Source organism: Tamandua tetradactyla, chromosome 8, assembly GCF_023851605.1.
Source record: "Tamandua tetradactyla isolate mTamTet1 chromosome 8, mTamTet1.pri, whole genome shotgun sequence".
In the NCBI taxonomy this organism is placed as follows: domain Eukaryota; kingdom Metazoa; phylum Chordata; class Mammalia; order Pilosa; family Myrmecophagidae; genus Tamandua; species Tamandua tetradactyla.
This window is the reverse complement of record NC_135334.1, coordinates 15,436,758-15,453,206: the sequence shown is the minus strand read 5'-3', so window position 1 is coordinate 15,453,206 and position 16,449 is coordinate 15,436,758. Positions and strand designations below refer to the sequence as shown.

Sequence of the window (16,449 nt, the reverse complement as noted above, 5' to 3'; positions counted from 1 at the left end):
ATAATAGTTGGAGACTTCAATTCACTGCTCTCATCAATGGATAGAACATTTAGACAGAAGATCAATAAAGAAACAGAGAATTTGAATTATACAATTAGTGAAATAGACTTAGCAGCATTTATAGGACATTACACCCCACAGCAGCAGGGTCCACCTTTTTCTGAAGTGCTCATGGATCATTCTCAAGGTTAGACCATATGCTGGGCCACAAAACATGTCTCCATAAATTTAAAAAGATTGAACTCATACAAAACACTTTCTCAGATCATAAATGAATGAAGTTGGAACTCAATAACAGGCAGAGAGCCAGAAAATTCACAAATATATGTGGGCTAAACAACACATTCCTAAACAGCCAGTGGGTTAATGAGAAATTGCAAGAAAAGTTAGTAAATATCTTGAGGCAAATGAAAATGAAAACACGACATATCAAAACTTATGGGATGCATCAAAGGCAGTCCTAAGTGGGAAATTTATTGCCTTAAATGCCTATATCAAAAAAGAAGAAAGAGTGAAAATTGAGGAATTAATTGTTCCCTTGGAAGAACTAGAAAAAGAACAGTAAACTGATCCCAAAGGAAGCAAAAGGAAAGAAATAACAGATTAGAGCAGAAATACATGAAATAAAAAACATGAAAACAATTGAGAGAATCAACAAAACCAGAAGTTGGTTCTTTGAGAAAATAAATAAAATTGATGGCCCCTTAGCAAGATTGACAAAAAGAAAAAGAGAGAGGATGCAAATAAATAAAACATGAAATGGAAGCAGAGACATAACTCCTGGCCCCGCGGAAATAAAGGAGGCAATGAGAGGATGCTATGAGCAACTTTATGCTAATAAACTAGACAATGTAGATGAAATGGACAACTTTCTGGAAAAGCATGAACAACCAACACTGACTTGAGAAAAAACAGATGACTTCAACAAACAAATCACAAGTAAAGAAATTGATTCAGTCATCAATAGGCTACCAAAAAAGAAAAGCCCAGGACCGGATGGCTTCACATGTGAATTCTACCAAACATTCAAGAAAGAATTAGTACCAACCTTACTCAACTCTTCAACTAAATTGAAGAGGAGGGAAGGCTACCTAACTCATTCTATGAAGCCAGCATCATCCTCATACGAAAGCCACACAAAGAAACTACAAGAAAAGAAAATTACAGACCAATTTCTCTAATGAATATAGATGGAAAAATCCTTCACAAAATTCTTGCAAATTGAATCCAGCAGTGCATTAAAAGAATTATACACCATGACCAAGTGGGATTTATCCCAGGTATGCAAGGATGGTTCAATATCAATTACTTTAACACACCATACCAACAAATCAAAACAGAAAATCTGCATGGTCATCTTGACTGATACAGAAAAAGCATTTGACAAATTCAACATTTTTTCTTGATGAAAAAGCTTCAAAGGATAGGAATAGAAGGGAACTTCCTCAACACAATGAAGAGAATTTTTGAAAAAGCCACAGCTAGCATCATCCTCAATGGAGAAAGACTGAAAGCTTTCCCCCAAAGATCAAGAAGATAAGAATGTCCAATGTCACCACTCTTATTCAACACTGTGTTGGAAGTTCTAGCCAGAATAATCAGACAGGAAAAAGAAATACAAGGCATCAAAATTGGAAAGAAAGAAGTAAAAATTCTCACTGTTTGCAGATGATATGATACCATATGTTGAAAACCCAAAAAAAATTCATAACAAAACTACGAGAGCTAATAAATGAGTACAGCAAAGTGGTAAGGAACAAGATCAACACTCAAAAATCTGTAGTGTTTCTGCACACTAGTAATGAGCAATCTGTAGAAGAAATGAAGAAACAAAATTCCATTCACAACTGTAACCAAAAGAATTAAATATTTAGGAATATATTTAACTAAGGATACAAAAGACCTGTACAAAAAAACTACAGGAAATTGGAAAAGAAATCACAGAAGGCCTTAATAAAATGAAAGGGCCTTCCATGTTCACGAATTGGAAGACTAAATATAGTTAAGATGTCAATTCCACCTAAATTGATTAATAGATTCAAAGCAATACCAATTAAAATCCCAAAACTTACTTTGCAGAAATAGGAAAACCAAAAACCAAATTTATTTGGAAGGGGAGGGTGCCCTGAAGTGCTAAATATAAGTCGAGAAAGAAAAATGAAGTCAAAGGTCTCACAGTACATGACTTTAAGGTGTATTATGAAGCTACAGTGGTCAAAACAGCATAATACTGGCACAAGGATAGATATACTGACCAGTGGAATAGAATAAAATGTTCATATATAGACCCTCTCATCTATGGGCAATTGATCTTTGATAAGGCAGTGAAGGCAACTCAGCAGAGACAGAGCAGCCTCTTCAATAAATGGTGCTTGGAGAACTGGATATCCATATGCAAAAGAAGGAAAGAAGATCCATATCTTACACCTTGTACAAAAATTATCTCAAAATGGCCTTTTTATTTCTTTGCTTTGCATATACGTTGTTCTAGTTTGCTAGCTGCTGGAATGCAACACACCAGAGACGGATTGGCTTTTAATAAAAGGGGATTTATTTTGTTGGTTCTTCAGAGGAAAGGCAGCTAACCTTCCACTGAGGCTCTTTTCTTATGTGGAAGGCACAGGATGGTCTCTGCTGGTCTTCTCTCCAGGCCCCTGGGTTCCAACAACTTTCCCCGGGGTGACTTCTTTCTGCATCTCCAAAGGCCTGGGCTGAGCTGCTAGTGCTGAGATGAGGAATGCTGAGCTGCTAGACTGTGCTACATTGCGTTCTCTCATTTAAGCACAAGCCAATTAAGTTAAACGTCACTCATTGCAGCAGACACGCCTCCTAGCCGACTGCGGATGTAATTAGCAACAGATGAGATTCACCTACCATTGGCTCATGTCCACAGCAACAGAACTAGGTGCTTTCACCTGGCCAAGTTGACAACTGAATCTAACTACCACATACGTCATGCTATACAATAAAAAAAGTTAATAGAAAAATCATTTGAGGACAGTGCAATAGTGGCTCGGTGGCAGAATTCTTGGCTGCCATGCTGGAGAACCAGGTTTGAATCCCAGTGACTGCCCGTGAAAGAAAAACCCAGTTAAAAAAAAAAAATTGAGAAAATCAAGCACCCACTCATGAAAACCTCTCAATGCACTTATATTAAATTTGACAAATGACATCTATAAAAATTCTACAGTTAACATCAAACTTAATGATGAAAATCTGGATGCATTTTCCCTAAGATCAAGTAGGTAAGGATGTCTTCTCTCATCATTTCTAATAAATATTGTATTGGAAATCTTACTGAGTGCAATAAGACAAGAAAAGGAAACAATTATTTAATAAAAAAATTATTTAAAAAATATTTAAAATGGAATGTCCACAATTAAAAAGTTTTAGGTGCAATGCAACATCTACTTAATAATTATTAAGAATATAAGGACATATTCTCAATCTTAAAAAGATTGCCTCCAAACAACGTACAGCTTAGTTTGTACTTAATGCTGAAATATTGAACACTTTTCCCCTAAATCAGGAGCAAAGAAATGATGCTCCCTCTTATCAACATTAAGGAAATAAAAATCATAAAGATTGGAAGGAAAGATATCAAAATGTATCTATTCACCAAAAACATAATTGTTCAGAAGAAAATGGTAAAAAAATAAAACACCTCTTTTAGAATGAATAAGGTCATAGAATATATGGACAATATGGAAAAGGTATTTCCTCAAGAGAAAAGAAAGCACATTTAAAAAAAAGGTTTGTATCCAAATATTTTTTAGCTTTATTCCAAATAGACGTAGCTATATTCCATATAGCCACTGGAGTGGAGGCAAGTTCACCATTCTATCTTTCAGAAGTAAAACTCGTAAGAGGAAAAAGTATGAGATAAGCCTGGAACATCCTGTTTTATCAGAAAATAAGTGATAAAACAATGAGTGCATCATATCGATAGTACGTGGAAACCAGCTTGAAGAGGCCCTCATTAGCCCAATCTGAGACAACTTGGCATCAAAATAAATATTAATAATAATGATTGTTACTCTTTCAATAAATTAAGGATCAATGAGTTCATACAAATATTAAATAAGTAAGTAAAAGGGAAAGCTCTTCCTTACAATATGAGGCCAATAATTAAAGTAGGAAAAGAATGATGGAATTAGAATATCATCATTAGATGCTAATATAATGGGTGAACTTTGAGGAAGGACAGGATGATTACATAGTTTCAAAGCATCTACCACAAATTAAATTCAAAGGGAAGGATAGTGTATGTACTTTGACAGCAGCTTAACCAAGAGATAAAAGTTATCACCAATTTTAGGACAAACCCATAAAATGTGCCTCCTAAGACAATGCACTGAGAAGCAAGCAATATCACACTACAGTACACCTGTCAAAAAGATTTGCAAAAACTGGATCTATATATCAGAAAAAGTTATACAAACTCAGTAGAGAGACATACTATTTAAAAACCAGCCTGTACTTTTAAAGACCTCTGACAAGTAAATGCAATGCATTATCTTGAATTTGGTCCTGGACTGATATAGAAGTAGGGGAGAAAGAAATACTATGCATTTGTATATAGACTGAGGATTAGATTTCAGTATTGGATCCTTGCTAATTGTACAGTTTTATCTGGATGGTGAAGAGGAAACAAAATTTCTATTTTCTTAGGAAATACAAACTGAAATATTTAGGGGTAAGAGAGCATAATGTCTCCGAGTTACCCTCAAAAGTCTCATAATAAAAAAAAACTTGAAAGAGAAAGAGAGAAGGTAAGTTGGGCAAACTGTAAACAGTTGGTGAATTTAGACAATTATGTAAAGAGAATGTGGGAAATCTTTGTCCTATACTTAAAATTCTTTTCTAAGTATTTCTTATATTCAAACAAAAATTTGCTCCCCCAGATCCCCAGATGATTCCATTATATAGCCCTGACTGAGAATCGAAGCCTCTTCTGCAAGTGGACACCAGTAGGTTAAATGGTTGAACATTTAGGAGGACAAAAGCAGGTATAGACTTTATAGGTAGAGGAGAGAGGAGTATAGATGGTTCTCAGGTCACTGAAAATTAGGTTTGGGCACATCTCTGGCAACAGAGTCAAAGGTTTCCTAACCCTGTTTTACCCAGATTCCTCCTTTACAAATATGAATGAGTGTTGATATCACTTGAATATTAAAGACTCTTTAATCTGAGAATTTATTCAATATTTCATCTTGGACACATTACTTCATCTCTCTAAACCTCTGTTTTCTAAACTATAAAATGAACATACTAATACCTACATCTTAGGATTGCTGAGTAATTAGATGATAGGCCATATATAAAATACGAAATATGGATACTAGTACTAAGTAAGGCCTTCAATAAGTAATATAGGTAGGGTAGTGGACAAGCCAGCATAGCTGCAACCTAGAAGCCTATAAGAGGGGTTGGAGATAGGTAGGATTAGCGTGGTTTGACCATCTTTCCATGCGAGGTCTTTCAAATTTTCTATCTTCCTTCTGGGAACCCCTGCTATAGATTGGATAAATAAGAAATAATAATAATAATGAGAGCTAACAACTATTGTACTTTAAATATTGTGCCATGTACTATGCTAAGAGCTTTGCTTATATTATCTCACTTGTACCTCACAATAACTTATGATATATACTATCATTTTCCATGTTTTATACATAAGGAAATTAATTGAGACACAGAAAATCAGAATAAATTGGCTCAGAATCTGACCTGGGAGATTCCAAAATCAAGGAACAAGGATCACTGATGGACTATGAGATTATTTAAAATGCTATAAACAAGTTATTTTTAATGGATATTACTTACTTACAGTACTGTATGTTTGAAAAATACCAGCTAGTACATAAAGCCTGTGAGTTTTGGGATATGATCACTTAATACAAAACTAAAGTAGATTGTCCCATCTTAGTCTACTACAAGCAGTCCACAGGAATTATGGAAAAATACTGGGGTTTGGTCATGAGTATTGTATCATGAATGCCCAGGAGTATGGAAGTTACACCTGGCATATCTGAGATCATTATATTCCTTGGATTGAAGACAGGCCTCAAATTACTACTACTTTTCCCTTCCATTTTCTCAGAGGAAAATGAAGCGCCCAAGGAAGAAAAAACTTCTATTTGCTGATATGTGGGGACCATCAAAGGCTGTCTCACCATCCTATCTTTCAGAAATGAATCTCCTCGGGGGAAAACATCATCCATGTTCATAGAACATCCAATCAATTTTTTGATATCTCACTTAAAATATGAACAGAGAGCCACGACTCCATCTTGGGAAAATTTCGAGAAGAGAGAACAAAATAATCAAGCTAAAAAAGCTAAAAAAGATATCTCAGATGAAATAGAGATAACATAGGGAGAAGTAAAAACTTTTTAAAAAGAATAATATTGTCAGAGAGAGACAAAAATATAGCTAAAATTCAAGAAAAGAGTTTATTGGGAAAAAAAATCAGCTAACGAGAAAGAACCCTTGAAAAGTGAAAAATTGATAGCCAAATAAAAAGTTTAGTAGACGAGCTGGAAAATAAGTCAAGAAAATAGCCTAGAAAGTTTACAAAATGATGAAAAGAAATACTTGAGAGAAAAGAAACAAAACTCACAGAAGTAATTATTAGGAAGTCCAATATCTGCTTAGAGGGAATTCAAGAAAGATAGTAGAAAAGAGGGAAAATGAACACTAGGAAATTATTTTTATGAGGTAAAACAAAAAAAAATTAACTATAATACTATCCTCCCCAGATTGAAAAGGTTCCCCAAATGCTGAGTACAGTGAATGGAAAGAGACCCAGTAAGTCATATTCAAGGAAGTTTGGGACACTTGGATTAAAGGAAGGATTTGTAAGATATCCAAATACTAAAACACAGGGGTTCAAAAAGGACCAAAAACCACAAGGACTTCAGACTTCTTAGTAGCAACATTGGATGCTAGAGCTTAATATGTATTATGTATGGAGATTCCCTTAACGTTCCAATAGGAAATGATTTTCACTCTGAAATTTTAGAAAAGGCCAAAGTATCATTTAAAGAGTTGGATAGCAACAAAACAATTCAGGCACTCAAAATTGTAGGAACATTTTTCAAGAACCTACTGGTGGATCTGTTCCAGAAAAGTACTAAATCAAAAAAAGAGGAAAATACAGCAAATCCATTCAAGGCTGTCAGTGGCTCTAGAGACCTGCCAGAGCACCTGGGATTGTTGCTCAAGATATAGACAAAAACAAACCACTAAGTCGAGAACTCTATTTACACATTTCCAAGTGTAGCACACATGATTAATCAAAAGCCTGGGTCTGTCCTTCAAAGGAGGCACTTCTAGAAGAAATCCAGATTACTAAGCATCCTAAAAAATGCCAAGCTGGGAAGTAAAACCCAAATATATGGTTGATTTTCTAAGTATATCTGACAACCAAAGGCTCCTGGACTGTATTCAAAGTAGATAAAGAAAGCTTTTAGTTAGAAATGAGGGAGTGGACAGAGGAATATAATTATGCACTTAATTTGTAGGTTAATCTAACTGGGTGACTTAAGGAATAGAATAAGGGTAGAGAATGCAAAGGCATTTGCCTTTAAGAATCTAAAGTATGACTTCTGGAGAAGATGGCAGCTTAGTAAGATGCGCGGATCTTAGTTTCTCCTCCAGGACAGCTACTAGGGGAGTAGAAATGATACAGAACAGCTCCTAAAGCCACAACAGAGATAAAAAAGACAGCACACCCCATCCTGGAACGGCTGGCTGGCTGAGAGAACCCGCTACGGTGAGATCGCCGAGGGGCGCGGGCTTCACCTGGTGGGGTGGCAAGCGGCCAGAGTCACTCCCTTCCCCCTTCCCAGGCCAGCTGGGAGAATTGGACAGGCGGTCCCCTCAAACCACAGCGGCTGGCGCCCACACCACGCGCGGCCCCCCGGACCAACTGAGAGAATTGGATCGGAAATCCCCACGCGGAGGAGAATGGTGACTGGGGGTGGGCCCCTTCCAAACCCATGACTCCCCGGGAACGTGCACTCTCCCGGGCAGGTCGCAGCAGCTGGCGCCCTCCGGCCACCCTTCGCGCCCAGGGCCGACTAGGAAATTCAGATGGGGACTTTCCTGGGCTGCGGCGGCCAGCGACCCTCCCCGCGTTCGGACCCCGGGCCGGCTGGCACTCTTCCAAGCCGCTTCAGCTAGTAAACCTCCCGGACGGCGAGAGTTTTCCAAAGTTAAAGGACCCACAGCACCTTTTACTGGTGGGACCCGCAGACAAACGTGTGCCATGAGCGCCACATACTGGGCAGGATAAGAAAAACAGAACCCAGAGATTTCACAGAAAATCTTACAACCTTGTTGGGTCTGACACCCAGGGAAATCTGAGTGAATGCCCAGACGCCAGCAGCAGAAGATAACTGTCCACGCTCAGAAGATTTAGAATATGGCCCAGTCAAAGGAACAAACCAATAGTTCAAATGAGATACAAGAGCTTAGACAACTAATGCTGAATATACGAACAGAAATGGAAAACCTCTTCAAAAATGAAATTGATAAATTGAGGGAGGACATGAAGAGGACATGGGCTGAACATAAAGAAGAAATAGAAAAACTGAAAAAACAAATCACAGAACTTATGGAAGTGAAGGATAAAGTAGAAAAGATGGAAAAAACAATGGAAACCTACAATGATATATTTAATGAGACAGAAGAAAGAATTAGTGATTTGGAGGATGGAACATCTGAATTCCAAAAAGAAACAGAAACTATCAGGAAAAGAATGGAAAAACTTGAACAGGGTATCAGGGAACTCAAGGACAATATGAACCGCACAAATATACATATTGTGGGTTTCCCAGAAGGAGAAGAGAAGGGAAAAGGAGGAGAAAAACTAATGGAAGAAATTATCACTGAAAATTTCCCAACTCTTATGAAAGACCTAAAATTACAGATCCAAGAACTGCAGCGCACCCCAAAGAGATTAGACCCAAAGAGGCGTTCTCCAAGACACTTACTAGTTAGAATGCCAGAGGTCAAAGAGAACGAGAGGATCTTGAAAGCAGCAAGAGAAAAACAATCCATCACATACAAGGGAAACCCAATAAGACTATGTGTAGATTTCTCAGCAGAAACCATAGAAGCTAGAAGACAGTGGGATGATATATTTAAATTACTAAAAGAGAAAAACTGCCAACCAAGACTCCTATATCCAGCAAAATTGTCCTTCAAAAATGAGGGAGAAATTAAAACATTCTCAGACAAAAAGTCACTGAGAGAATTTGTGACCAAGAGACCAGTTCTGCAAGAAATACTAAAGGGAGCACTAGAGTCAGATACAAAAATACAGAAGAGAGAGGTATGGAGAAGAGTGTAGAAAGAAGGAAAATCAGATGTGATATATATAATACAAAAGGTAAAATGTTAGAGGAAAATATTATCCAAACAGTAATAACACTAAATGTCAATGGACTGAATTCCCCAATCAAAAGACATAGATTGGCAGAATGGATTCAAAAACAGGATCTTTCTATATGCTGTCTACAGGAAACACATCTTAGACCCAAAGATAAACATACGTTGAAAGTGAAAGGTTGGGAATAGATATTTCATGCAAATAACAACCAGAAAATAGCAGGAGTGGCTACACTAATATTCAACAAATTAGACTTCAAATGTAAAGCAGTTAAAAGAGACAAAGAAGGACACTATATACTAATAAAAGGAACAATTAAACAAGAAGACATAACAATCTTAAATAGTAACGCACCGAACAAGAATGCCCCAAAATACGTGAGGAATACACTGCAATCACTGAAAAGGGAAATAGAATCATATACCATAATAGTTGGAGATTTCAATTCACCACTCTCATCAATGGACAGAACATCTAGACAGAGGATCAATAAAGAAATAGAGAATCTGAATATTACTATAAATGAGCTAGACTTAACAGACATTTATAGGACATTACATCCCACAACAGCAGGATACACCTTTTCCTCAAGTGCTCATGGATCATTCTCAAAGATAGACCATATGCTGGGTCACAAAGCAAGTCTTAACAAATTAAAAAGATTGAAATCATACACAACACTTTTTCGGATCATAAAGGAATGAAGTTGGAAATCAATAATAGGCGGAGTGCCAGAAAATTCACAAATACGTGGAGCCTCAACAACACACTCCTAAACAGCGAGTGGGTCAAAGAAGAAATTGCAAGAGAAATTAGCAAATACCTCGAGGCGAATGAAAATGAAAACACAACATATCAAAACTTATGGGATGCAGCAAAGGCAGTGCTAAGAGGGAAATTTATTGCCCTAAATGCCTATATCAGAAAAGAAGAAAAGGCAAAAATGCAGGAATTAACTGTCCATTTGGAAGAACTGGAGAAAGAACAGCAAACTAATCCCAAAGCAAGCAAAAGGAAATAAATAACAAAGATCAGAGCAGAAATAAATGAAATTGAAAACATGAAAACAATAGAGAAAATCAATAAGGCCAGAAGTTGGTTCTATGAGAAAATCAATAAGATTGACGGGCCCTTATCAAGATTGACAAAAATAAGAAGAGAGAGGATGCAAATAAATAAGATCCGAAATGGAAGAGGAGACATAACTACTGACCTCACAGAAATAAAGGAGGTAATAACAGGATACTATGAACAACTTTAGGCTAATAAATATAACTATTTAGAGGAAATGGACAGATTCCTGGAAAGACATGAACAACCAACTTTGACTCAAGAAGACATTCATGACTTCAACAAACCAATCACAAGTAAAGAAACTGAATCAGTCATTCAAAAGCTTCCTAAAAAGAAAAGTCCAGGACCAGATGGCTTCACATCTGAATTCTATCAAACATTCCAGAAAGAATTAGTACCAACTCTCCTCAAACTCTTCAAAAAAATCGAAGTGGAGGGAAAACTACCTAATTCATTCTATGAAGCCAACATCACCCCCATACCAAAACCAGGCAAAGATATTACAAAAAAAGAAAACTACAGGCCAATCTCTCTAATGAATACTAATGCAAAAATTCTCAATAAAATTCTAGCAAATCGTATCCAACAACACATTAAAAGAATTATACATCATGACCAAGTAGGATTCATCCCAGGTATGCAAGGATGGTTCAACATAAGAAAATCAATTAATGTAATACACCATATCAACAAATCAAAGCAGAAAAATCACATGATCATCTCAATTGATGCAGAGAAGGCATTTGACAAGATTCAACATCCTTTCCTGTTGAAAACTCTTCAAAGGATAGGAATACAAGGGAACTTCCTTAAAATGATAGAGGGAATATATGAAAAACCCACAGCTAATATCATCCTCAATGGGGAAAAATTGAAAACTTTCCCCCTAAGATCAGGAACAAGACAAGGATGTCCACTATCACCACTATTATTCAACATTGTGTTGGAGGTTCTAGCCAGAGCAATTAGACAAGAAAAAGAAATACAAGGCATCAAAATAGGAAAGGAAGAAGTAAAACTATCACTGTTTGCAGACGATATGATACTATACGTTGAAAACCCGGAAAAATCCACAAGAAAACTACTAGGGCTAATAAATGAGTACAGCAAAGTACCAGGTTACAGGATCAACATTCAAAAATCTGTAGCATTTCTATACACTAGCAATGAACAAGCGGAGGGGGAAATCAAGAAACAAATCCCATTTACAATTGCAACTAAAAGAATAAAATACCTAGGAATAAATTTAACTAAAGAGACAAAAAACCTATATAAAAAAACTACAAAAAACTGCTAAAAGAAATCACAGAAGACCTAAATAGATGGAAGGGCATACCGTGTTCATGGATTGGAAGACTAAATATAGTTAAGATGTCAATCCTACCTAAATTGATTTACAGATTCAATGCAATACCAATCAAAATCCCAACAACTTATTTTTCAGAAATAGAAAAACCAATAAGCAAATTTATCTGGAAGGGCAGGGTGCCCCGAATTGCTAAAAACATCTTGAGGAAAAAAAACGAAGCTGGAGGTCTTGCACTGCCTGGCTTTAAGGCATATTATGAAGCCACAGTGGTCAAAACAGCATGGTATTGGCATAAAGATAGATATATCGACCAATGGAATCGAATAGAGTGCTCAGATATAGACCCTCTCATCTATGGACATTTGATCTTTGGTAAGGCAGTCAAGCCAACTCACCTGGGACAGAACAGTCTCTTCAATAAATGGTGCCTAAAGAACTGGATATACATATGCAAAAGAATGAAAAAAGACCGATATCTCACACCCTTCACAAAAGTTAACTCAAAATGGATCAAAGATCTAAACATTAGGTCTAAGACCATAAAACAGTTAGAGCAAAATGTAGGGAGATATCTTATGAATCTTACAATTGGAGGCAGTTTTATGGACCTTAAACCTAAAGCAAAAGCACTGGAGAAGGAAATAAATAAATGGGAGCTCCTCAAAATTAAACACTTTTCTGCATCAAAGAACTTCATCAAGAAAGGAGAAAGACAGTCTACACAATGGGAACCAATTTTTGGAAACGACATATCAGATAAAGGTCTAGTGTCCAGAATTTATAATGAGATTGTTCAACTCAACAACAAAAAGACAGCCAACCCAATTACAAAATGGGAAAAAGACTTGAATAGACACTTCTCAGAGGAGGAAATACAAATGGCCAAAAGGCACATGAAGAGATGCTCAATGTCCCTGGCCATTAGAGAAATGCAAATCAAAACCACAATGAGATATCATCTCACACCCACCAGAATGGCCATTATCAACAAAACAGAAAATGACAAGTGCTGGAGAGGATGCGGTGAAAGCGGCATACTTATCCACTGTTGGTGGGAATGTCAAATGGTGCAACCACTGTGGAAGGCAGTTTGGCGGTTCCTCAAAAAGCTGAATATAGAATTGCCATACGACCCAGCAATACCATTGCTGGGAATCTACTCAAAGGAATTAAGGGCAAAAACTCAAATGGAGATTTGCACACCAATGTTTATAGCAGCGTTATTTACAATTGCAAAGAGATGGAAACAGCCAAAATGTCCATCAACAGACGAGTGGCTAAACAAACTGTGGTATATACATACGATGGAATATTATGCAGCTTTAAGGCAGGATAAACTTATGAAGCATGTAATTACATGGATGGACCTAGAGAACATTATGCTGAGTGAATCTAGCCAAAAACTAAAAGACAAATACTGTATGGTCCCAATGATGTGAATCGACACTCGAGAATAAACTTAGAATATGTCATTGGTAACAGAGTTCAGCAGGAGTTAGAAACAGGGTAAGATAATGGGTAATTGGAGCTGATGGGATACAGACTGTGCAATAGGACTAGATACAAAAACTCAAAAATGGACAGCACAATAATACCTAATTGTTAAGTAATCATGTTAAAACACTGAATGATGCTGCATCCGAGCTATAGGTTTTTGTTTTGTTCTTACTATTATTACTTTTATTTTTTTTCTCTATATTAACATTCTATATCTTTTTCGGTCATATTGTTAGTTCTTCTAAACCGATGCAAATGTACTAAGAAACGATGATCATGCATCTATGTGATGATGTTAAGAATTACTGATTGCATATGTAGAATGGTATGATTTCTAAAAAAAAAAAAAAAAGGACAGCGCAATACTACCTAATTGTAATGTAATTATGTTAAAACACTGAATGAAGCTGCATCTGAGCTATAGTTTTTTTTCTTATATATTTTTTTTATTTTTATTTTTATTTTTTCTCTATATTATCATTTTATTTCTTTTTCTGTTCTCTTGCTATTTCTTTTTCTAAATCGATGCATATATACTAAGAAATGATGATCATACATGTTGTGATGATATTAAGAATTACTGATTGCATATGTAGAATGGAATTATTTCTAAATGTTGTGTTAGTTAATTTTTTTTAATTAATAAAAAAAAAAAAAAAAAGAAGAGACCCAGGCTCACAGTCTGAAAGGTACAGTTTCTAAGCGGTTCTTGAAGTATTTGATGACAATACTATTTATATTTAAATGAAGGAAAAAATAAGCCATTAAATATTAAATTAAGATTGTGAAAAAAAAAAAGAATCTAAAGTATGAGGTGATCAGTCAGACCAGAGTCTTCATCCCCACATTCTCCCCATGGAGAGAGAATAATGACCCTCAATGGCTGATCACAGCTGTAGTGCAGCAACACTGAAAGCCAGCAGCACACACGGGAGAGAACGTTCCATCTCTCCCTCATGCTAAGCAGTAGCAACACAGTTGATAATAAACTAGAGTCTTAAGCACATTCCTACCATCTGTGCTGAGTTATGGAAACAACATACATTACCCCGACAGAGACATTTTCTCAGGCCCCTTTCCTTTTAAAAGACATTCCATAAAAGGCACTGAATAGTGAATCTATCAAGGACAAAGTTCAAAAGACGACTTTCACTGATATATTTTCCAGAAACTGTTCAAAGCAACAGTGTGTGCAATTGACATACACTTTCCAAACAGTCAGTCACAGGCAGAGAGGCAGGTCCCTTAAGCATTTGCATTTTGCAATCTCCAGGGAGAATATATATACTTTCTTCACCCATGCTTGGCTCCATCATGATCAATCATTCAAGATTGTTTTTTCTATTAGTATTTATAATTTATAGTTGCCACGGAGCTTACCTGGTTCATCTAAATTGCCAAATTTACTGGCATAAAGTTGTTCATCATACACTCATTAATCTCTTAATGTCTGTAGAATTCTTTTTGTTGAGCCAGAAATGTTAAGGAAAAATGAGTCAGTCCCTCTGTTAAGGCTAATATTTCTTTCCTGATAAACAGAATGAGTTGACTTTTTGAAATAATTTGCCCATAACTTATATAGCCATCCATTTCAGTAAAATTGATGCACAAAAATGGAATATAAATTAAATAAATAAACAAAATGACAGGATAATTTAAACAAGAGAAATTCTCGGCAAAGCAGCAATTTTGATAATATTTATAACAAATGGAATGGGATTGATAGCATTACTTCATTCATTTTCATACCATTAAGCTTATCAATCCGACAATAGTCATGATGATTAATTCACCTAATAATATAGCTTCAAAATACATGAAAGAAAACACATTAAAATTAGAAGGAAACGTAAATGATAAATCCAGGTATCAAAATTGTCAAATCAGGTAAACAAGAAGTAGGTATAGCTATAGAGAGTTTAAAAAACACAACTAATCAGCTTGAACTAACAAACAGATAAAACAAATTTCATTCCCCAAAACAGAAAGTGATATTATTTTCAAATACCTATGCATTATTCATAAAAATTGCCCACATTATATTAAATCACAGAAAAAAAAGTCCATAAATTCCAAGAGGCACAATTGATGTTATATATTACTAGAAATTAGAAATGAAAAACTCATCAGAACAAGAACTGAAATCTAAACTTAATATATATATATACAAAATAACAAACTACTAGATATCAAAATTTGCAGACAGTAGGCAAAGCAGTAGAAAAAAGTTATAAGCATAATTTTATGTATTTGAAAATGAAAAAGGAAAATACATGAATTAAGCACCCAACAAAAGAAACTGTAAAAGGGAAGATGTGCAGAGTCCAGGGAGGAAGACTACTTTTCCCACTCCGACACCTTCCTCAAAAGAAAACTATACAGTGTAATGTTAAAAACCAAAAGCTATTTCTTTGAATAAAATAATGACAGAGAGACAAATATATCAGAAGTTTAAATTAGATTTAAAGAACTACAGGTACATATACAGTAGTAGGAGTTATCAAAGTAACAAACTATTAAAAAAGACTAATATTTTCAAAAAAATTGTGTAGAATTTATACAAATTGTAAAATCTAATGAAATGGATAATTTTGCAGGAAAATACAAGTTAACCAATAATATAGATTTTTAAAATGTGGTAAACATGATTGTGCAAATAATAATAAAAGAAATGGAAAGCCATTCAAAGATTACCCCTTAAAATCACCAGCTGCAAAATATTTCATGGAAAACTCTGTCAGAGTAACAGGCTATAGATTTATTTCTATACTGTGGTATCTCCAGAAAATGAAAGTATTTTTGTCACATAATAGGGCAGGAACTCAATAAATCTCTGTTGAATGAATAATTATCTTAACTGTTAATTAACAAAGATAAAGATGTAACCATCCCTATTGATTTGATAATGCCAGTATAATCTAACTTCCACAATCAGACAAATTTACCGCATATCTACTAAGAGAAAAGAGAAAGCCAATCTCAGCATAAACATAGATGTAAACTCTTAAACAAAATATTGGAAAATCAAATTCAGCAGAATTTTAAAACAATTATACACTGCAACCAAATGGCTTTCCTGAAATGCAGAAAAAAATTAGAAAAATTAAGGAAAATAGATCGAATACCATTTACAATAGCATCAGATTATAAAGTGACCAGAAATAAATCATAC

General features: G+C 35.5%; 1 pseudogene; it reads right to left on the bottom strand.

The window, feature by feature from the left end:
- Positions 1 to 14,094: 14,094 nt before the first annotated feature.
- LOC143645440 (small nucleolar RNA U3) lies at positions 14,095 to 14,288 on the bottom strand (annotated as a pseudogene).
- Positions 14,289 to 16,449: the final 2,161 nt, after the last annotated feature.